Source organism: Myotis davidii, unplaced genomic scaffold (assembly GCF_000327345.1).
Source record: "Myotis davidii unplaced genomic scaffold, ASM32734v1 scaffold204, whole genome shotgun sequence".
NCBI classification, from domain to species: domain Eukaryota; kingdom Metazoa; phylum Chordata; class Mammalia; order Chiroptera; family Vespertilionidae; genus Myotis; species Myotis davidii.
This window is the reverse complement of record NW_006299715.1, coordinates 6,091,100-6,106,734: the sequence shown is the minus strand read 5'-3', so window position 1 is coordinate 6,106,734 and position 15,635 is coordinate 6,091,100.

Sequence of the window (15,635 nt, the reverse complement as noted above, 5' to 3'; positions counted from 1 at the left end):
AGGTATAGATATATCTTTTATACAGGGATTTTGTTTCCTTTGGCTATGTAGCCAGAAGTGGGATTCTGGATCATATTATAGTTATATTTTTAATTTTTTGAGAAACCTCCATACTGTTTCATAGTGGCTACAGCATGAATTGTATTCTTATTTCCATTTTATATAAGCATGATTAAGTAAGAAGCTTGCCCAAATTTACACGTATCTAATAGGATTCAAATAGTGATTTTAATTAAAGAAGTATACATAAAGATAACAGAACAAGGATATCATAACAGATAAGCTAATTTAAACTCAAGAAAAGAATACTACAGAGAAATTCAGAAGATTAGAAGCTATTTTCAGGAGGATGGATGTGTTCAGAGAGAGTTTACATTAAGGAAGAAATGTCTTTTCAGAGGAAGAATTTCTTCAGAATTTTAAGAAACAGGAAACTATTTTGAAAACCTATAGAAGAATTTCATTATTGTCCTCCAGTCTTTCTGGGTATTATCAGATCACTGATTAATGACATGCACTATGTTGATAATCATTAATACAGAAGCTTCCAACAATGCTTCATTCAATTCCTAATTTACTACTTAATTGAAATTAAGTCACACTAACATGCTCAAAATAGCAATTGAGCTAGAAATTAAGAATATTATTAAAGGCATTTCTTTCTTTAGGAGGAATGTCTGCTAACTAGAGCACAGAGAAAGCATCACCTACCAGGTTCTAACCTCTGAAATAGACCGAAGCTTGAAAGGAGAGAAAATGACTTTTGCACATCTCAGTGGTGAGCCCTGAACTAAGAGACCTTACTCCTGTTCCAACTTGAAAATTTTATTCCAGCTCCAACCCAACTGCTGGAAAACTACTTTCTGAATCACAAAAAAACTTTAACATCTTACTCATCTCACTCTCATATATGACTCTCCTTGTGTCTAATGGCCACAGATTCATTAGTACACACCTACCACCCAAAGTCCTTGCACTTGTTAAATTCCTCTTATATCCAGAAATGTGATTTGGAATTCCACTTGTTCTCAAATTGAACATGGGAGAAGGGACTTATACTAGCATCCAAGTGAAAGTGAAGTAGATCCATGTATTGATTGAAGAAAAAAAACAAACTTAGTGAGATCTCTGCTGAGAATGAAAAATCAGAGGGAAAAGGAAAGAATGAATAGGGAAGTCATAAACCTCCTAGCCTAAAAGGAAATGAGCGTTTGATCAAATTGTTTTCTTTACAAAAGGAGTTGTAACACGCGGCGATGCTAACAATAAACTATCAGGGAGGCTTTTTGTAGTAAGTAGTTGCTATGAGCAAATATGATCCTGTTCAATGTTCATAGGAAGATACAATATTCTTCTTATTCTTAGGGTTCTGTTTCCCCCTAAAATGTGAAATTATTTGCATTATTATCCTGCTGAGTGCTTTAGCCATCACACTTGAATGTTATATATTGATATTTTGATATTAATCTTGCTGGAAGATCTTTTCTGAGGATTTCTTAACTCTTAGTAGCCAAATGCAGTAACAACTATGTTGAGGCATAATCCTGTCTTCACATAGTGGCAAGAGGCTGATGCTATAGAAAATTTGGGGGAGATACATGAGAATCCTTATTTCATTAATTATTAGTATTGGAATTTTTACCTTGACTAGGATTGTCAAAATGTGTCACAACTGAGTTCATCTGTTATCAAATGCCTATTCACATTAGCTTGCTGAAACACCCTGTGTGGCAGATGGCAGAAGACTGAAAGGTCAAACATGGGATATTAAATGCCAAGTTTCTGAACATCTGGGAGGTTAAAGAAAAATAAGAGAGGCAAAAAAATAGAGGCAAGAAATGTAAATATATGTAGGTGTCATTGGTTTTTTCCCCCCTTCATATTAACATGACAAAGTACACTTCCTTGCAAGTCAGCCAAGGGGATTTTGAGTTGGATACAATACATCACAAGAGAAGACATCCCTCCTTCCCCTGATATACCTGCACAGATGATTTATTTGCCTCACCCTCAGGCAATGAGCAGACTGATGGTGATGGAAGTCATCAACATGTACACAAACACCATCTGTGCAGAAGCTAGGCTAATGAGCGAAACACGCAGGGGCTGGCGAGGGACTGAGGGAGTAGGGGAGAGGGCCATGTGGTTGGATTTAACTCCAAGCGGTCCAGAGGTGGACCTTCATACAAAACGATGAATCTCAGCCATGGCTGTTAGGCTTACAAGGGGGAGCTGTTTTCGATTTCCAATGCTCATACCCCATTCCAGATGAATGGATTCCAAATCTCTAGTGAGGGGTCTAGACAGTGTGATTTTCTTTTAAACTTTTCAGATTTTTTTTTATAGGCAGTCAATTGTGAGAGACACTACCTGAGAAGGCAATGTGCTGAGTTTCACTTTGCTCTGTAAACCCAGGTTTGGATTCATTGCTTAGGATATTGCTAGTCAATTGTGTTCCAGGGACCACCAGTCTCAGATTTGCTTATAGTAGGTACTTAATTTTTTCTAGAAAATATCAACAATTAGTATAAGAATTAGTTGAGATAATATAAGTCGAGAGATGGCTTGTAGCCTCGAGCAACAAAAATTGGCTATCATTATTTATAGTTGCTCCCTATCTATCATGTGTCTCATACTTATGAATATATATGAAATTAGGTAATGGAAAGTAAAAAACAAAAGATATAAATGTACCATTTTTCAGTAAGTATTCATTTTGTGTCATCTCTGTTTTAGGTATTGTGAGATTTACCTGAAATTATATAAGATAAAAATGGCACAATTCATCTTCTCATGGAGTTTGTCAACCAATAGAAAAATGCAGATAAATATAATTCAAGGTATATTTATTTAAGCAACATATGTAAAACATTATTACTGCATATTTTTGATTTATAAGGAAAGAGAGACCTCTATATGGAAGATGTGTTTGAAATGAGGGCTGAGAAAATGGATCAGGATTCACCAGAATATAGTAGGAGGTCCAGGTAGTGTTGTGGATTCTACCTGAACTAAATGTAGCCCAACAAGACTGAAATGGAGGAGTCCATAAGATGGCAGGGCAGATAAAATTTTAAAAATACTGTATTAATAAATCAGTGGGAGGATCTGAACACTTTCAAGCTTCATAGTATAAGCTGATCTATGGCATGTTCCCCACTTCTTCCATTTGATTAAAAATGGTCAAGGTTTTACCAGAAAATGGTCCAGAATCATCTTCTACAAATTCCATCTGTATGGATTCCTCTACTCTGGAAACCAGCATCAATTCTCAATTTGCATTTCTATTCATTTATTAAGAAACACTTGAGCCCTAACCGGTTTGGCTCAGTGGATAGAGCGTCGGCTTGCGGACTCAAGGGTCCCAGGTTCGATTCCGGTCAAGGGCATGTACCTTGGTTGCGGGCACATCCCCAGTGGGGAGTGTGCAGGAGGCAGCTGATTGATGTTTCTCTCTCATCGATGTTTCTAACTCCCTATCCCTCTCCCTCCCTCTCTGTAAAAATCAATAAAATATATTTTTTAAAAAGAAACACTTGAATTATAATGCATATACATATGTATGTTTTAATAACTTCCACTTTCTTCTCAATTTATTTTTGCATATTTTAAAATAATAAATCAAAATAATGTTACCTTCTAGCACTTTCTCAATGGTTGATTTAAAAATAAATTACTATCTACCCTCTATGGGTTTCTCACCTGCATTTTCTTCCCCAAGTGTACAATATTTATTTAAGTCTTCATCTAACTTTCCTTAAAATGAATCACAGATTCTCCTTTCACTTCCCTGTGGAAGTAAATTAGAATATCACAAATAAGAAAATGCCAGTAGGCTCAAGATAGTCATTCTAGAGTTTTGTTTTGCCCCCCCCCCAACTCAAAAACAAAACAAAACACCCTCATACTAAACAATTGGTTTTACTATAATTTATTAGGCACTCTTTCTTAATCATAGTTTTTTTCTTATTCCTCATTACCTTCCTTTTCCTCTTCCACATGCACATAGCAGAAACACAGGATTGTATAAAATGAGCCAAGTTGGGAACTAATCAAACAAGCGAGGTGTGTTACAAAAGTTGCTGAAACTACTTTATTCACTCTCAGAATGGCCACATTTGATGGCATGGGAAGGGGAAGTGGGGAAACTGATAAAAGGAAAATATAGAGGAAACACTAGTAACTAGTAACTGTTGCATTTGTTCCAACCCTGATCTCACTTTTGTCAAGACCCAAGCCTCATTACCCTGATGGCGGCTGAAATGCATGACATCCACATTTTAGTCCTGTACACCATGGCTTTGTTTTTATAATGAAAACAGTAGAAGTAGATTGGAGGGACAAATCCACAAAATATGTATCTGCTCCATGAAGAGGAATTATTTTATTTTTTATTTTTGAAGATCCCCAGTGAGTTTCAGAAGGATCCAAACAAGAAGGAGAGCAGGAATAACTTACATGCTTGAAAGCCTTTTTGACAAACAACAACCAAGAAACATGCACTCCACGCACATCAGTAACAGATAAGAAAGGCAGCTGTTGGACTGGGCTCCTCCTCCCACTAGATGAGGCTGCCAAGGAAGATACTCTCCAGCAGATGTTTCCCATGTTCAGGTGGGGAGTGAGCTGTGCAAGCATCACAGTAGGCATTGCAGTAAATCAGATAGCATCTCTTCTGGAAGAAGGCCAAGCTGTCCTTAACATTGTTAGGGACTGCTCCCTGGTAGCTTAGGAAGCAGGGGTCCATTTCAAACATTTCCAGGAGCATCCCTCAATGATGTTATAAAGGGAAAATAAAAACCCTACACTCATCCCTCTATAGACTCTGACTAATAGTCTGGAAAACTAATTCTTGGTCACAATTCATAGAGTGAGTTTCATCTTGACTTTCACTTTCTTCTCCATTCTTCCCCGCCTCCCCTTACAAAGCAAATGATCCCACAATTTGTAGTTGGGTGACGAATGGCAGTATAAATTAAAGCAAGATTTCAAGATCATTCACACAGCAGAGTGTTCGTCCAATGGAAACTATGGTCTATGAAGCAAAATGGACTCCTAGGTAACTCATGAGTGTGAACAATTTATTTGGTTGACATTAATGGGTAAGGGGGAAATCTGGAACAAGTTATTGGTTGCAAAACCCTAGAGAAAAATTATAGGCTTTATTGACTGACAAGTCTGGATTTGAGTCCTAACCCCACCATCAATTAGCAGTGAGAAAGTGTGTGAGCTTCTCCAAACCTTCAGTGTCACGATAAAATGGAGGTGGTACTTCTTTGTAGTATTATGAATCCTTTATAAAATAATACAAATAACAAATTAAACTAAAAGAGTATTTAGTTTCATATTACTGCTATAACAAGTTATCACAAATTCAGTGATGTAAAATAACACAACTTTATTATCTTACAGTTTTGGAGATCAAAAGTCCAAAATCAATCTTACAAGGCTAAAATCAGGGGGTTGGCAGAGATGGTTCTATATGGTGGATTCAGGAGAGCTTATTTCTTGCCTCTTCCAGCTTTTAGAAGCTGTTGTCCATCTTTCCTTGGCTTATGGCCCCATCTCTTCAATCTATGCTCTCATCATCACATTGACTTCTCCTCTCTTTAACCTCCTACCTTCCTATAAGACTTTGTGATTATATAGGACCCTTGGGATAATCTATCTATCACAAAATATTAACTTAGTCATATCTTTGAAGTCCATTTTGCCATGTAATGTAACATATTCACAAATTCTGGGCATAAGGAGGTAAATCTCTTTGGGAGGGGGCATTATTCAGCCTATCACAGGCACTTAGCTCAGGTATTAGCACAAATAGGCATGAAACCAAGTTCATCCCCTGTCTTCTGTTTTACCAATATTGGAGTCAAGATGAACCTAAGTTCTTTTTTCCCCAATTCTTATCACCTTGCACACGCTTCCCAGAGGTCTGAAAAGAAATGCTGAAGAGATTCTGTAAAAATAAAATGGAAAAATCTTAAAAAACTATAAGGAAGCAGAATTCTTGTACTTATAACATATATGTGTTTCCTCCTTTGGTGAGTTTTAGTGTCTTGTATGTTTTCTGTATCTGAGTTATGTTTAGAAACTATCTTGATGAAAACCAAATGATGTAGTCAACTTTGAGTATAAAACCATCATTAGCAAAGAGGAATTTGTTCACTCAATGTGTTCTGACACTAGTTACAGGAAAACTATTTGGATTTTGAGAATGAGAGAATCATCTTCGTTTTTATAGTTCATGAGAATCTGGACCTTGTGATGTGAGGGAGTTGGAGCTGCTAGGTATTTTCAGCCTCTGATTTAATATTCTTTCAAATTTCACTGACATCATAATCATTTATCTTCAACAAATCCAGAGGGAGGCCAAAATAGTTTTAGTTTCACTCTGTTTTAGTGGAAATTCCTATCCTTTTGCTGATGTCCTCTCTAAAGCATCATTCATACTGCCATTATATGAAATGAACCAACTAAATCAAAATATTTTTATAGGGGAGTAGCCTAGGGAAGTGAAGGAAAACGCATGCTGCACTTCTCACGTTGGGCTATTTTTGGATGGCCTTCTTCAAGGATCAATTTAAAGCTAACTTCTACAAAAAGCTTTCTTCAATGAGGCAGAAAAATATACAGAACCTCACACATACTTAACAAACGTACTCAGCTGATTGCACCTGACTTATCTGTACAAAATATAGAGTTTATTCTCCATATTGTAATAGCTACCAGGAACAGTAATTATGGGTATAATGCATGATTAATTAACTTACTCTTTTATTTATTCATTATTTCATCGGAGATCTTTGACAAACCTACTATTTTTTTCATTTACTCATTTATTTACTCCTTTGTTCTTTCATTCTTCCATTTTCCATCTTCTAAATGGAATTATTTTGTGTATTTATTAATTCATTTAACAAAACTGCATTGAATACCTATGTCCATTCATGTTGTGTTGGGTACTAGAGATAGAAACATAAATCAAATGTTCTAGCAACCTTCCTATTGGCCCATTCTTCAGTTAGAAGACTCTGAGAAGCAGGACCAGATGTAGGATGTTTTGTTGATGACAATTTTAAATTTAGGCAGGTAAACTGTGATACAGAGATAACATTGTGTTGATTATTGGGAATCTGACTTCTCAGCATCCAAATGTGTGGGTATGCATCCATAATTATTACATCTTTGTTGAGCAGTACAAGCATATAGGGAGAGTTTGTGCCCAAAATCTGTGCCATGTGTATTGACATGTGATTAATGACTAATTATGTTACTATCCCCAGAAACATGTGGATCCATATTAGACACTTGTTTTTTTTTTAATTTTATTTTTTATTACAAAGGGTATTACATAAGACACTGGGGAATAGGGGAGACTAGGGGATATTAGACACTTGTTTCTATCCTGGTCAACATCACTGTGGAAGACATTGTATGGTACTGCCTCATACTTCACTGGCTGCCGAACAGTGAACTAAATCTAGTTTGAAAATAGGACTGGTTGAAGTTCTCTGTGCTCCTAAACAAGGTCAGTGTACCTTGTTCACGTCCGTGTTCTCAGTCAGTCTTTGCCATAATGACATGTAGCTAAGAGAGCCCGGGCTTTCTGTTGTTGACCCTCCTAATAAAATCAGGCCACAATTTCTATCCTAGAGATCTGATTCAATCCCATCCCAACTTGTCTTTCCATTTAGAGTCTTTCTGCTTTCCCCCAATATTCAGATTGGTCCATGAACTTTCTTAATTCTTCATATATTTTATTTCATTTTTCCCCGTTTGTTTTTCAATTGAATTTATTGTGTGGGGTGACATTGGTTAATAAAATTATACATGATTCAGACATGCAATTCTACAGTATATCATGTGTATATTGGATTGTGTATTTACCACCCCCAAGTCAAGTCTTCTTTCCCCCTCTACCTTCATCTATCTTCCCACGCACCCCCTTCCCTCTGGCAATCACCATACTGTTATCTGTGTCTTTCCTTTTTTCCTTTGTGTAACCCCTTCACCCTTCTCACCTAGCCCCTAAGCCCTCCCCTCTGATAGCTGTCAGGCTGTTCTCTGTATTCGTGCCTCCACTTTGTTAGTTTATTTTGTTCATTAGATTCCACATGTAAGTGAAATCACATGGTACTTGTCTTTCTCTGACTGGCTTATTTCACTTAGCATAATACCGTACCTTATGTTGGGGTGGGTGTAATAATAAGAGACAAGTCATTCCATTTGGAAAACCAGTCATAGATTATGGAGAACCAATTAATCACTTAGAATTTCAGGTTTGAAATATTTATTTTGGAGAATACCAGCCTTAAAATCATAGTCTTTTAAGTCTGGTCAAATATATTTACCTAGAAAAGACTGTAGTAATTTTCAAGTGAGGTATCACGTAAGAGATAACAACAAACAAAGAAATAATTACTAAGGCATTTCTCATCAGTCCTCTCTCTGCAAATTGCATGGGTGTGTGTATGCATGCCATTCATCTGGAACAATTGTCTAGGTTTTTGGTTCTGCTTTGGAAGCTAAGGAATGTGTTGAGTTTTGGAATTCCTTTCATGTGGAAGGAATCCAGTTCCTGAGGACTGTTGACAATGGATAAACACTGTGCGAAAAGGCCATAAGTAAGACTTCCAATTTCAGTTTACTTAAGTAACTTGATGGGAAGCACCCAAAAGCAGGGTTTTCTAGGAGTATGACAGCAGCTTGGGTCAAGAGATAAAGAGTTTATATAAATTCCACTTTAATTAGTTTACGTGTATTTTCCCAGGGAACAAAATTTGCTAAACAATCTTCAATGTATTTTTGCATTGGGGTATCAGCTACTCTTTTTCTTTCTTTGTGTTCCAATATCAATCTCTACAAAAAAATTACTCTGTGCCACAGATATGCCATGAAAACAGAAACTCTGTGACACATTTTTATGTTACCGGTACTTATTGATACCTGGTGATAAGTGGAAAGTTGACTGAGTGAATAGATGCCTAAATTAATGATGAATGAATGAAATGCTCTTGTCTGGATTTGGAGTGAAATCAGTAGTTTTATAAGATTAAGCAGCCCCATTTTAGATGAATATTAATTTTATAAATATTTTCTACACATATGTTTAGAGCAGAAAAAAATATTTAAATGCTCTGGTTTGTTAATGATCAGATTAGGAGATAGAGAGTTGGTAATAAGGAGTTACTGTGAAGATACTAGAGGAGGGTTATAGTAGATTTAATCAGAGGAAATGAAGATTCCATTTTGTTGTTGTTTCTTTATTTTCTTCTATTTTATTTTACTTTGCTATCACTCTCCTACTCAAAACTTCCCAATGATTTTTCCATAGATCTATAATAAGTTCCCAATTCTGTAACCTTCAGCCTGGCTTAGAAAGCACCCTCAACCTGAGTGCTGTCTACATCATTGGCCTCATCTCATTCCATACCCTACTGTGCCCCATGTTCTCTCCTTGAGCCTTTTGTACTGGCTTGCCTAGAATGCTCCTCCCTCACCTTCACTTTGCTCAATCCTGCTCTATCTTCCAGTCTCAATTTAGTTAACTCCTCAGAGAGGCTTTCCTTGAACACTTTCCCAATTAATCCCCTAGTCATTCATATCATATCATTCTATTTTAATTCTCTGCATAAATCTTAACATGTTGGAGATGTCACATGCTTGCATCTCAGCTGAGGCTGTCTGAATTGCATACCAGTGACGGACACTCAGTAGATGTTCCATAAATGTTTGCTAAATGCATTAATTACTTTATTAATTGAGCTGAATAATTTTATATTCTTAATCTTATCCAACCCATTTGATGATTCCCTATAATATTATTCCTATTATTATCCATAAGTAAATTCCTTCATTCTCCAGAGGAAGACAGTGACTATTACAAAGTGGAATACTTTTCCCACATTATAGAGGTAATAAATCACATCATTAGAATGTGAACTAATTCTAAGTTGAATTCTTTTGTCATAGTCTTAACAAAACAAATTGTTGTATTAACCTTTTTTTCCAAATATACCTTCAGTTGTAAAGGCTTGTAGTAGAGTACGTGAAAGTGTAGAATCTGGAGCCAGACTGCCATGGTTCTAATCTGAGCTCCTCCACATTTTGGGTGTGTCAATGTGCCTTAATATGAAAAGTTCTACAGTGAGTTATAATTCTACTAGATGCCCAGTGCATGAAATAAATGGAGCACTATCAGGCCTGGCTGGCAATCAGGGCTGATCTAGGCCTTCTGGCTGCTGACTGGGGCCTTCCTTCCCCAGCTGCCAGCTCCCAGCTGCCAGCTCCCAGCCTGGACCCTCATTCCATGCTGCCCCCTGGTGGTCAGTGCCCGTCATAGAAAGCAATCAAACTCCCAGTCTCCCAGTCTAACTCCTGAGGGGACACTTTGCATATTAACCTTTTATATATATAGATTAGCCAGGATGGTTTGAGGATTGAATAATTGAATATATCTAAGCATTTACACCAGAACTTGGCACATCATAAGTGTTCTGTAAATACTATCTACTGATTATTATCTTCATTATCGTCATCCTTAGTGTATGATTTTTATAGATGGTTCAATACCTCTCTAATAACTAGATATTAGTAATAAACTATTTTCAACATTTTAATATAAAATATTTGTCATAAGACAGGTCAACATATATATGTATATATATTATAAAGTGAATGGTTGTAACTATGAGTACAGATATTCTACTTTCTGACACACATGGCTCAGGTAAGTGCTGTGAAATTTTTGTTGTCATGGTTGTTTTGAACTATAAAAAATGTCCTCTCTGAAATTAAAAGACATATAATTTAGACTTAGAGACTACCTTGGAGATGACATCAGTCAACTCTCTCATTTTTTTAAGTAAGAACACTGATGACAACAGAGGTGTGAGGTCACAGTTAAAGTCACACAGGAAATAAATACCTGAGTCAGAATAGGAGCCAGGTTGGCCTGAAACAAATTATGGTGCTATCCAGCTTCACTATGCCACTGCCATGCCACCATGTCATCTTGATGAAGAAAAGTTTTTTTCCAGTTAACTAATTATCAAAATGTGTGTAATTTATCAAAATGTAAGCATGTTAGAAAACTTTCTTAGTCCTCTATGCAGAGTGGAAACTCAACAAATACTCAATCAAGACCCCTACATTCTACTGCCCTTCGGTAAAATTGGTAACATTTATCCCATAGCAAGGTAGGGAAATACCTTTTTCTTCCAGGATAATTTCAGGTCATGAGAAGCAGCCTATATGCAGAAGAAAGAAAGGATGTTGAAGGATATGAGATGGACTTTAAAGAGTGTGTCCTCTCTGGTGCCTCTGACTGTAATTAGTGGGCTGAAGCTACTGGCCACAGCAGTCTGGGCCTTCCTACAGCAAACAGCTGTCTTCCTTTTTTAGGAAGATCTATATAAGGCATGCAAACCACATGGGTTTCCTTTGAAGCAGCTAGAACTTTTGTCAATATCATCTTTTATCTCTCTCTCTTTTGCTTCAGACCCTCGGCGAAGAGATCATATGAAAGAGGGAATCAAAGGCAGCTTCTGGTGTTACTATTTCCCAGACAACTTTCTGGAATTCTTAACCATGGAGCCAGATTCCTGACAGTCATGATGTAGTTTGCACTGGTGTTTTCTCCCTGTGCTCTCTGCATATGTGTTCAGGCTGTGTGGACAAAAGCCAAACAGAGCTTTCACCCCTGCCCTGCCTTTTCATGAGTTGAAGGTCCATGTTGTCCTTGCTTGCTCTTTCTCTTTCCTTGAGGCGTATCTGAGGGTTCGCAAGTAAACACAAGTAGACAAATGACCTCTCTTTCTCTATTTTCAGCAGAACTTTAAAAATCATTCTACTTTAACATATCTTCAGAAAGCATTGCAGTTAGTTCAAGAATCTTGATCACCCTTTTAATTGTGCCACAGAGAGAAATAAATGTGGCAATATTGCCAGGATGGTCATTGTCAAAACCAAACACAGAATTTGTATGTGATATCATTCTAAAAATGGAGCACTATCAAGGAAAATAATTTTCTCCCATATACCCCACTTCTGAACCTAAAATGAGCCTCAACTGTGAGAGTATATTTTTCTGTTGAAAGTACAAATCAGCTTAGAAATGGACTCCAGTCACTATTCTTGGTTGTGTTCAACAGAAAACTATTCTGGTTAATTTAAGGAAAAACTGGAAACAATGAAGAAAAAGGTTGAGGAATATGGTTCAATCTATGTGCACACCCACAGGAAAATAATAATGACTCATGTCATGCAGGCAAGGTCACTAAAGCCTTTCCTACAGGTGGATACTGTTCTATGTGCATTAACTATTTCAACCCTGTAGTCAGTATTATGGGATAATGACTATTATTATCCCCACTTTACAGATGAAGAAATTGAGACAGAGTTGCAAAAGCTTTTGTCTAAGGACATTAATCTATTAAATGGCAGAGTTGAAGCAGCAGTAAAATCTATGCTGGGAGTGCTCCTGCTTCTACTACTCACCTGACAGTGTTTCTCTGACCATCATCATTACTGCCACTAAGCACTGGGCACCAGCCTACTGTTCTGCATCACTTGTTCTAGATTCCAAACTTGGCCATGGGTACTTTAAAGCCATGTCTTGTCTCCTAGGAGATTAAGAAGCAAGTATCCAGCTTTTGATGGTTGGACTCAATACAATAATTTCTCCAATCTGGGAATGAAGTTCAGAGGCTTAGCAGCCAAAAGAGGCCAACAGGCATGGCAGTCTCTTATAGTAACTTCTAATAACCTTGGATAAAAAAGCTAAGTCCTGCTTAACAACTACCATGCAATTTAGTAAAATTGTGACTGTGGGTAACATTAATTGATTACAAATGTAAATGACCTTGTTTCCAAAAGATATCATTTTGAATTCTATCCCAAGCACAATTTTTAATCAGTAAAGAGAATAATTATATACTCTGAATAAGTTCTTTTAAATCTGTTGAGAACTAATACTATGGGACTTTGATTCTAATTCATAGCAATTTCTTCCAATATAAACTTGAGAGTTAGATAGTGCAAGAAGTGAATGGAGGAAAAGGGCTGAGAAAAGGAGCAAGCGAGTGAGGCTTTTACTGTAGAATGCTTTTGACATGGTCCAGTTACCGCGTCACGACTTCATGTTTCTTAATCTTGGCAATAGAATAAAGTCCTCAGCAGAAGGACTTTTTTCAAGTCCAAAAACATGACACTTCAGAGCCCGAACCATAACTTTTCTTTTTATGTCTACGGGATTTACAGTGTTTGCAGATGGAAGTAATTTAATACCATGGTGATCTTTCATCTAGCCTGTTTCCTTTCAGTGACCTTATGTTTACTATAAGAAAACACCAACAAGGTGTCTGATTTCTTCATGGAAAAATGGCAACTATTTAAAACAAAAGGATTTTGTCCAGCAAAATCATTAATCTTTCACTGTTTCTGTAATTTAACAAAACAAAACAAAAAGACTCATTTGTTCTATGAGGAGTGTTTGCCTACAAGACAAGGCCGATTTGACTTTCTCATAAAAAAAATGCATTTTTTTTTTGAGGTTGGGAAGATAGCAATAGAATAAAAAGTCACTGTTCTATCTATGGCAGGAGAATCAAATCGTATAATTTCTACAGCTTTCCCTCAAACTGTCCATAATTTATTGTTCTGAAAGAAAACCCCAGAATCCTTCCTGGCATTTCCCAGGATACTTTGAAAATGATAGCAGGTTCTTCGTGCCCTTCACACATCTTTGCTTCAGCATGTGTGGTTCCTGATGATTTTAAAGCCCATGCTGCACCCCAGAAAGCAGACTCTTCCTGGGATGAGAGAAGCTCTTGGTAACCACAGTAACACACCTTTCCAGGGACTCTTCCCATTGACATTTAATAGGTCGAGTTATAAATAATGGAATGGAATCTTTCAACAGAAGGCCAGAAGCTGCAACTGGAACACTTAGGAAATGGATAACAGCTGCCTTGAATGTGATGAGATGCAAGATGCCTTCTTCTATCAGAGGCAATTTTTTCCAAGAAGACAGAGAACTTGAATCTGGAGTGTCCGTTCTGTTTGCACCATAGATCAGGGAGATGAAAATGCCAAATACTCTTATGAAGACATATTATAGACTCTAGAGTGTAGATTTTGGCCTCTCTGTATAAATAACTCTTTCAGGAATTATTTACAAATATGTGTTTTCATGATATTGAGTGAGTCCTTGATCATGGTGAGATATATTATTTTAAACAGCAATTATGTGTTGAGTCATGTCAACATGTTCTGATCCTTGGAAGTAGCATAGAGAACAACACACTTGGGAGATACAGACAAGGACAAAGCAATGTGTAAGCAGATCCTGGAAAGCTGACTATGAGTGAGTGACGTGGAAAGTGGGGGAAAGTGGGGAGAGAGGGTCCCAGGCAGAGGAAATAGCTCAGGCAAGGACTTAAATGCAAAGAAATCATGGTGTGTTTAAGAACTAAAATTGCTTCAGCATGTTGGTCTCTAGCCAAAAAACATATTCATTCAACATTCAAAATTACCTTTGTGTTTTGTTTTGTTTTTTACACTATAGCAGAAAGTGGCCCAGGTGTTTAGAGTATGACCATCAGCAAACCAGGGAATGTTTTTTTTTTTTTTTTTTTGTCCTTGTGGAGCATATTACACAATCCATCCCCATTGGTCCCCTCTTTCTTCTTCCCATGTAGGGAAGAGGGAGTGATAATATATATATATGGCAATGTCAATCACTGAAAACCTATTGTCTTAATATTTTTGGGTAGAAGCAGATCATCTACCTTTAATTTGTTTCAATGGATGTCTGACATCAACAAAAATTAATGGGGCCTTCTAGGTACTATGCTGGGCCCAGGTAGTAAAAGGATGAACTCGAGCTATATATAGAATCAATGTAATCCCAATTAAAACTTCAGTGATATATTTTGTAGATATTTACAAACTGATTCTAAAGGCAAAAAAAAAGTATAGCCAAAAAAATATTTAAAGAGAAAAACAAAGTTGGAGGATTAACAAGACTTACTATAAAGCTACAGTAATCAAGACAGTGTGGTATTGGTGAAAGAATAGACAAAGAGGTCAATGGAAAGCAACAGGGCCCAGAAGTAGACACACTCAAACACAGTCTACTGATTTTGATAAAGAAGCAAAGGCAAACCAAGGGAGGAAAGACAGTGCTAGGACAACTGGACATCCACATGACAAAAAAAATTAATAATAATGTAGTCACAGACTTTATACCTTTCAAAAAATTAACTTGAATGGATTGTGGATCTAAGTATAGAATGAAAAAACTATAAAACTTCAGGAAGACTACATAAGAGAAAATCTAGGTGACCCTGTGTTTGGTGATGACTTAGACAACACCAAAAGCATAATTCCTGAATAAATGTTAAGCTGGACTTTAGTCATATTAAAAAACTTCTGTGAAAGACTCTTTTAAGAGACTGAAAAGATAAGTCACAAGATAGTACAAAATCTTTGCAAAATACATATCTGATAAAGGACTGTTATCTAAAATATACAAAAATACTCTTGACACTCAACAAAGAGAATACACACAGGACAATTAAAAATGGGCAAAAGAAATGAACAGACACTTCAACAAAGAAGATATACAGGAG